Genomic DNA, 7,400 nt, shown 5'->3' with positions numbered 1-7,400 from the left:
GAATATGACGTCCTCCGCCCCCGAACGTTTCCGCCGTTCTGGTTTGGGGGTGTGACAGAACATATTCTCGGTCCAATGTGTTTTCGGTCAGCTTGAAGATTTGAAGATTGTTTTTGGTGTTCTTGGTGAAAATTATGAAGATTGGAAGGATTTTTCTTAAATATTGGAAGGTTCTTGTATGATACTTGGGAGCAAAATGGGAGTGTTTTCGAGTGAAAAAGTGAGAAAATGACTTATTTTTTGGGGAAAAATATATATATATCGGTTGGGTTTTTGGTCGGAAAGGAGATTTCGGTCCGAAGGGCTTGCAGTTAGATGGTTCTCGGCCGAAAAGAGGTTTTCAGTCCGAGTTTTATTGGTTCCAAAGGGAAAAACTTTGATTTTTAAGTGTATTTTATTCCAAATACTTACACAAAATTTTATTTAAAAGGCTTGACTTTTATTGTTTTGAAGAATAACGGGTTTTTATAGCGCCCTACTAGATTGTGTTATCACTACTAGAAAAGTAGCCTTTTACGACGTGCAATGCGTATCATAAAACGCTCAGACGACGCGCATATACATTTTAAGGATGGCCCTGTTATAACGAGAGACGGCACGCTTTTGCCCGTCGTCTATAGACGACGCGCATTTATGACACGCAATGCATATCAATAAAACCCGTGTAAAGAAAGGCCATGTCATGAACGAAGATGACACACATTTTTGCGAATCGTAAATTTAAATTTTTTTAAAAAAATATTTACATGTTTATTAATTTTTAAAATTAAATTTGCATTTAGTGTCTCATAATAGAAATAAAATACCATATACAAAAAATACAATCCATTGCATACTATAAATAAAATTTCTTACACAAAAAATAAAATAAAATGCACAAATTATAATATGTCATACAAATAATCATTCAAATGTTCAACAAAAATAATAGATTGCTAACATGGGTTATACATTCCTATAAAACTAACAAATAATCATCCAACTCTGTTTCTTTCTTGAATATGTGTGTAATTGTCTCCTTCATCAACCACCATGTCCAAAGTCGGATTTACCTTCCTAATCTGTATGTATAACAAGGACACATAAGTATATTGTGAATTTGTGATATGATCTGAAATAAGAATCTTGAATGTTGGTTGTACCTTGTGCTTAATTTCAGTAGCCAAAATAGTATCTTGCCTTAAGAAAATTGAATGCAAGTCACCATATATCAGCATTCAACAACAATAACAAATAAAAAAAAGTTATAAACTTGTCCCTAAGTACCAACAACATAACATACATGAGTTGTTTTACTTAATAGATTCCTTACCATAATCATTGTGAGAGAAGATCTTCAAACAAGATTGATTGTACAATTGCCATAATCGCACAGTTTTATCCACGGAAGATGAAACCAAATGCTGACATGGAAATATGGAAGTTAATGTTTGTGCTTGTACAGGGCCGGTCCAAACATTTTTGGGGCCCGAGGCGAGAAGGGAAAAAAAGGCCCCAAGGACACAAATATAGCTAAATCATTCACTAATTTCTTAGCCTTGCTTTATTCTAAGAACTAATACAAATCAAATGGTTGTTACTAATTTCATATCCTTTTACATTTTCCTTTTCTCCCTTTTTTTCACTACTGGATACTTCTATTTTTGTGAAACATTGCAATATTATAAAGAAAAATATCAGAAAACACCTTATAATTTAAGAGTAAAGATTGGAATGGTAAACCTAGAAAATTGAAACCTGGAGTTGAAATTGGCGACTAGAATAATGAGCTGAAATTGTATAATTTTTTTATTATCACAAACTCTCAATGTAAATATACATATATGTTGTCTCTGTATTATAACAAAACAAAAAAACAAATAGGAATCCAAACACAAATGAACAATTATCAGTTTAGTTTCCTGTAATAAAATAACCCCTTGGCAAAAAAATAAACAAACAAACTCCATATATGAATGAATGATAATCAATCATTCAAACTATTTCCTAAAAAAAGCAAATATATATACTTTTAAAAACTCAAATAATCACACAAACAAATGAAGAAGACTCAATATATTTTTCTAAAAGAAAAACTAAATAAACAAATACACAATTATGAACCAATCCACAGTAGATTCGGAGATTCCTAATTCCATCAATCAAATGACCTAAACAATTGAAGAAGTAAGAAGTTAAGAATCTTAAAAGTTAAAATCATATAATTATAACGAAAACAAACAAAAATTATAACTTTTGGGCTTACCAAATTGAAACAAAGATGTTAATCTTGAGCCTTATATTCAACAATTTATAACTCTTTTTTCTGAGTGTTGGTCGGTCTCAATTATAAACTGGAAAAAACGAATCAACTGTTGAGATTGATGGTCGATGACCAAGATTATTTGAAAAATCAATCGGATGTTGGAATGTGTCATCAATGGAGTTGGAGTTGGAGTTGCAAAGGGTGTAAAAAAAGAAAGGGGTTTGATAAGATTAGTTACACATGTATTGTTATTGTTGTTGTTGACCTGGTCTAGAGTTTCATGGAGTGGAATTCCGATTCTGGAGGTTGATGAAGGAAATGAGGGGATTTGGAGTGGTGTGTGGTTGAGTGAAGGGGAAGATGCAACATGGGAATGTAATGGAATTGATGTGGAGGTGTGGTATGGTGGAATGGAATTGAATGAGTTGGATGGGTGGTGTCCTAGGTTCATAGTATTCTGAAAGAAATAAATTAGTTTTTAACGTATAAAATAAAAGGAAAATTACAGAAGAACCGTTATGTTGATGAAATAATACATACACCAAAGACGTTTGCAAATGAAAAATCTTCAAGGATATATATGGAGCTTGAAGTGGTAAATGGTGGTTCTAGTGGTCCTTCAGTTACTGAAGATGTGGGTACAGCTGCAAGTTCCTCAAATTCACTACATATAAAAAACTTGAATTAAAGTTATTGTAAATAAATTTTAATGAAATAGTGAGAATAGCATTGGGTACATTTTGTTTACTTTTGGCTTCAGAGGAACCTTTGAATATGCACCGAGTATCCTGGATAAATCAATAAAAAAATGTGTGTGATTATGATGTTCTTAAACCATTCTATTCCTTCTTCAATTCCATTATACTAAGCACAACCCAAGTAGCAATAAAAATTATACTCTTCAACAATCCAAACATAAAGTTCCTAACTTGAAATATCTCTAGAGTTTGATAGCTCAATTCCAACTCATAACACTCTATGTGCATATTCGATATATAATTAATAAAAAGGAGGAGAAATAAATACCTAGTAAAAAGATTTGCAACATCCTCAGACTCACGTGGATTGTAGATCCAAATAACATTGAAGTCTTGAGCAGGATTTCAATACAGGAGATATGGAACTTGAAGTTCATACTCAAAATCCCCTAAAAGATCCTCAACTAGATTTTCTGTGGAATGTTAATAAAACAAAAAATATGACAAACAAAATACACAAAGCAGAATGCCTCAATTAGAAAGGTGGAAGGAAGCTTGCCGATATTTTTTTGATTCATTTCTATAAATTGAAACCTTGGTTGGGCATTCCTGCAATTGAAACCTTGGTTGTCATTGTAGACCTCCTCGCGTTGAGTCGATTCGAAGGATACGACACCGGAGTGTGATTGATGTTAGAGTTCTTATGCAAGTTGCACCTAAACGAACGTGGATGCGAAGTAGGAGAACACATACACATCCTCCTCGGTTTAGCCAACTGCTTTTTCGATGCTTGATTACTATTATTACTCCTCGGAATTATAGAGATCGAACAAATCGAAGAAATTTGACGATTGTCGAGAGAAAATCGTATATTCGACACCAATGGAGATGATCTGTATATGTTGACACATGTAGGTAACGCAGATCGGTTCTGAATGAACAACGACGGTCTCGACAAGAAGGTGGAGGTGGAGGAAGCGAATGAATTTGACGACGATGAGGTGTAGAATCTTCTGGAAGGTGAGTGAGCTCGGAGTACGGGTCTTCGGGTCGAATTCGCCATTGATTTACAGTTAAAGAAATTTAGGGGTTTTTGAGAAGATAAGGAAGGGAGAAGTAGCCATGGTTATCTGATTGAGGGTTTTTGTGTTTTTAATTGACAGAAATAGTGTGTGGGCAGAGAGTAGGTGGAGACATCGGTAGGAGACATTTTGCTGGTGCGAGATCGGAGATTTGGTGATGACTGTATCATGGTTTTTTGGGTATTTGAGTAAGAGAGAGAAGAACGGTGGAAATAAGGTAATAACATGGCGGGCCTTTCAAACTTTTCATAATTTCATTTCCTCCCCAGAGAAAAGACCCCGCGTTTCATTAAAAAAATATAAAGCAACATGGTTACACGACGCCCATGTTATGTTATGTGCCCTCCGTGTTTTTTTTTCAATGTGACACTTATTTTAGGGCGCGCAAAAATACGTGCCCTAAATCCTTCTAATTTTTGGGGAGATGACATTATTTTTAGCGCACACACTTTTGCATATAATAAAATAGTGCGTGTCATTATTCGCGCGTCATTAAAGGGTATTTTTCTAGTAGTGTATGTAGAATTCTAGTTGTCTTTGTGATATTTACATGGAAGATCCTAGGGGTTGCCCGAGGTATTTGTTTGAAAGAACTCGTGGGTAGCCCATGTAAAATGCATGAAAGACCATGGGGGTAGCTGTAACACCCATAGATTCGGGTTAGTCAATTTAGAGATAATAAGAGTAAAAATGACTTTTTGATAGAAGATTATTTAGGAAAACAAGTCTTAACAAAAGTTATATTGTATGTAACAAGGATTACATACATATAGAGAACACTAAAATTCGACTTCGTATGAAGAAGTTATACTTCTTCGAAGTTTAATGATTAAACCATCACAACTCTATGTATCGTAAAAAGTGAATTTTTGATAAATTAGTTTTTAGCCTAAGAGATCTAAACAAAATTCATTATAGTGGTTAAAACGAGAGCATGCATATAAAGATTGTCCAAATTGGACTTCATGAGAGAAAGTTATGATTTTTTAAAGTTTCATCATAGCAGTAAACGGCTCAGAAAAGATAATTGAAATCGGTCGATTGTTAGCAAAAACAACCTAAACTAGAGTTGAAGATCTCATCCATACCTATCCGTCAATAAAAAGACAGTCGAGAATGGATATCATATGAGAAAGTTATGATTTTTTAACGGAATTTAACATTCTAAGCATGTTAAAAATATAACTTTAAAAATAAAGTTATAATTAGTTGAAGGAGTCGAAACGATATTTGTAGATCTCGTTGATATCTATGTGTAGATATAAATAACGTCAAAAACGGATCTTGTATGAAAATTTTATGAATGTTTGAAGATTTAAACTCTACATACGTATTTTGCTTGTTGCCCACGCCACTACGTTGGGCGTAGCACTAAATTATGATAGGCGTAACCCGAAATTACACTGGGCGTAATCCTTCCTGACAGCCTATAAATAAGCTGTGAAAATCTCTCATTTGCTCACATCTTGCAAACGCATTTGCTCTAAAACGTCTTTATTCTTGAGTCCAAGTTCTTCTAGTCCTTAGGAGTGTTTAGCAAAGGCTCTAGGCATCAAAGAACCCGTGTAATGTCCTAAAAAAAAGAACCAAAATTTTTCATTTTTAAATTAATAAAATAGTAAATCATATCATGTTCATAAAACTAGGATAATCAAAGTTTTATCAATACATCATCATTATCAGAGTAAATCACAAAATGCGGAATCGAGATGTGTGAGCTCTACAATCATCCCGAGCTCTTCCCTTTGAAAATTGATGTACCTGAAACACAAACTAAAAACCATAAGCACAAAGCTTAGTGAGTTCCCCAAAAATACCGCATACCATACATACATAAATAAACACATAATGGTCTCCACCTGGCATCGAGCCCCACTGGGTATTCAAATCTTTCAGTCATCGGGCACCGCCCACTGAGTATAACGGGCCCCGCCCAAATACAAATCATATACGCATAAACAGATACTAGCATACATAATAACCATTGGGCTCTGCCCAGTAAGCATACAAGCACATACACATGAAAGAGTCACACAGATATCTAGCACCCTACATAACAAACCATGGGCCGACATTGGTACCTTCGACCCACTAAACGTAGTGAGGAAACTCACCTCGCACTGTCGAATCTCACAGAAAGAATCTCTGGCTGCTGGCCCGCTAAAATCCCCGCGCTAACAATCAGAAAAAAATCATCTAGTGAATAATCGGATCCCATCCAACTCTAAGTTTGCAAACTAGGGTAAAAGACCTTTTTACCCTTTCCATAACTTGGCCCAAACATGGCCCAATATTCCAAATTGAGCCCAATCCCTTTCATGGGCCTTCTCCTGAGAGAGTCCAACAAAATCTCAATAGCCCAACCATAGAATTCTAATAGCCCAACATGGTTCAAGACAACCAAGCCCACCCTAGCCCAAAACCGAAGCCCATAACAACGAAACCCAACCTAAAGGGAGTACACCCTGCGTATTTAGAAAGTTTGATTGTGTTTTGGAGCCCAAGGGTATAAACGTAAATTGGCATGTTCGGCCTTTATGAATTTTGGGATTTTCTTAGGAAGTCTTAAGACGAGGATGAAGTGATAGAAGCTTAGACCTTCTTGTTACCTTTCCGTGGATATAAATAATTTCGAAAATGGACATAAAACGAAGGAGTTATGGCTGATTGAAGTTGAAGTGTTTTGGAGTTTGGACTAGTATGCAGGGGGTACTCATTGAGTACGCAACACATAGTGAAGGAGGTGATCACGGGTGGCATTTGAGTACGTCAGTCGTACTCAAGAATACATAGGGTGTACTCCCTTCAGCTTGAAACACATGTTTTTAGGGTCTTACCTTTATTTAAGTTCATTATGTTCATGGGTCTTGCCTCTTATCAGCCCCCACACGTCCTAAACCCTAATCTCGACCCCTTAGCCACCATCTTTGAGTTCTTAATCTCTTGTGAGGAATCTTGGTGTGTTCTTGAGAATTTTAAAGAGATTAGAAGTTGGTGAAGAATCATCACATGGAGTGGAGCTTGCAGATCAAGAAGTTACTTATATTTTCCAACTTCTTGAAGTTAATAACCTCTAATCTTGACATCTCTTTGGGTAGTTCTAGTTTGGGGTGGTTTATGACACATTTTGGTCTCTTCGGTTTGTATTTATGAGGATGAGTTTTCCCCCAAAAGTTTAGTCACCATATCTTGACATTTAAGGTGTCCCAAATGCATAAAAATGTAATCTTGATTGTTGATATCTACTCATGCATGTGTATTAGCTCCTTGTTGAAGTTGAAAAGTTAGGTCTTGGGTTTGGGATCCATTGAGCCATGCAAAAGCTTAAAGTTAACGACTTTATGGATTAACGAATGATTAGGAACTAGTTCTGAG

General features: G+C 35.5%; 1 pseudogene; it reads right to left on the bottom strand.

The window, feature by feature from the left end:
• Positions 1–2,282: 2,282 nt before the first annotated feature.
• Positions 2,283–4,006, bottom strand: LOC145095777 (uncharacterized; annotated as a pseudogene).
• Between the last annotated feature and the right edge of the window lie 3,394 nt (positions 4,007–7,400).

Source organism: Lactuca serriola, chromosome 3, assembly GCF_051521515.1.
Source record: "Lactuca serriola cultivar US96UC23 chromosome 3, Lser_US96UC23_V15, whole genome shotgun sequence".
Lineage (NCBI taxonomy): Eukaryota > Viridiplantae > Streptophyta > Magnoliopsida > Asterales > Asteraceae > Lactuca > Lactuca serriola.
Note: the sequence above shows the minus strand (reverse complement) of the source record. Positions and strands in the feature narration are given on the sequence as shown.